Raw genomic sequence first — 1,768 nt, 5'->3', positions numbered from 1 at the left:
TTAATTACGTGGCCCCCTTTTTGCATTGCACGGGCTCCCGTTGACTGGCCCCTCAGACTTGCGGATCAGAGCATTAGCATAACATTTTGCTATCTCTCCTCCGCCAGCTTCTGGTGGACCCATAGCTGTCTCCCCCACACCCTCTACGCCAGCTCTCAGACGCCTTTTCTCCTCTCTCCTCTCTCTCTCTCTCTCTCTCTCTTTGCTCCTCAGGTACCCCCGACGAGTCCCAGCCTATGAATGTGATTTGAAGGAAATTAGATTTTCTCGTTCCCTCCTCTCTCTCTCTCTCTCTCTCTCTCTCTCTCTCTCTCTCTCTCTCTCTCTCTCTCTCTCTTTCATTCTCTCTCCCCTTCGCAATATACTGATGACAGTTCATTCCGTGGGATAATTATGCATGGTTTTTATATATCATTGACTGGGCTGCGGCTGATGGGAGTGATATGATGTGTTAATATAGACGTTTAGCCCTATTATATGGCTGGACCATAATAAGCCCGGGCAAGGGCGACGACGCTGATTGCCCTCTCGGTGTGAGGAGCGCCGACGGACGCGGCCTTGGAAAACGGAAAAACACCAGCTTTCTTTTTCAACCGCGCCAGACAAGGAGGTATAGAGGACACAAAAGATGGGGGAGGGGGGGGTTGCAGTCGGGATGGGGAGTTGGTGGGGAAGATGGAGGCTGTAATGAATTGCCTGTCATTTGACATGACGGAGAATTGGAGAGGAATTTGTCAAGATGGACGCTTCACTCTTGCGTGGTGTGGCTGGCGACTAGCGCAGACTAGCACAGTGCCTTTTGTTGTTGGGGTTATTTTATTTTCTCAAAGAGGTGCCATACACACACTGCCACTGCTGTCACCTCCACAGTGGCTATGTATTGCTTCAAAAGCGGTCACTATGGGAGTGCTATTGTGCACTGCGCTAGTGCACCGCACGGGGACCCAGGTTCGAGTCCAGCCTAGGTCATTTGTCTCAATTAATTACTGTCTTCCTTCACTGATCTATATACAATACACAAAGGCTCAAAAGGACATTAAATATCTTTAAAAAGTATCACTTTGTTGGATGGGTATTCTCGTGTTGTCAGAATCCACAAGTATCAGGCTTATAGCCACATTGAATTGACTTTGGACAGCATGCCAACCATCTGAAGCTGAGCTTCAAATGAACTGTATCTAACTTAATAACGGAAGATCTACATCTTCATTGTTGGGCAAATCACATGACCTTCCATTGGTTACTTACTGTATATAATACGGCCATTGGTGGATAGATCAGCTGACTGCGGCTGCCAGATCCCTGCTGTGACGATGAAGATGTGCAGCCCCGTTGGGCCTTCTGACCTTTTGACTGGGGACATGTGGAGAGATGAGGCACTGCTCTCGCCATCGCCATGCCCCCCACCCCCCCACCTCCCCTCCACGTAAGTCTTTGTCACCCGTGCAATTTAATATCGTCCAATCATAGTGCTGCCACTCCTCCGTCATCATCTCTGTCACCTGTCACCATTGGACAGAACCCAATTAGGAGCCATGCATGTCATCGCCATGGCGCTCTAATAACAGCCTATCATATCGACTGACTGACTGACTTACTGACTGACAGTCTGTAAAAGAGAGTAGGAATAGACACACCTGTTTTCATGGTATTATTGGTGGCATACAAATTATTCGTGTGAATGGTATTGACCATTGTGGTAAGTTGATATTTATGTCTCTAACCACTTTTAAAGGCAAAGTGGTGATGGAGGAGGCCTTAGTGAACA

Source organism: Engraulis encrasicolus, chromosome 9 (assembly GCF_034702125.1).
Source record: "Engraulis encrasicolus isolate BLACKSEA-1 chromosome 9, IST_EnEncr_1.0, whole genome shotgun sequence".
NCBI lineage: Eukaryota > Metazoa > Chordata > Actinopteri > Clupeiformes > Engraulidae > Engraulis > Engraulis encrasicolus.
This window is presented reverse-complemented; position numbering follows the sequence as displayed.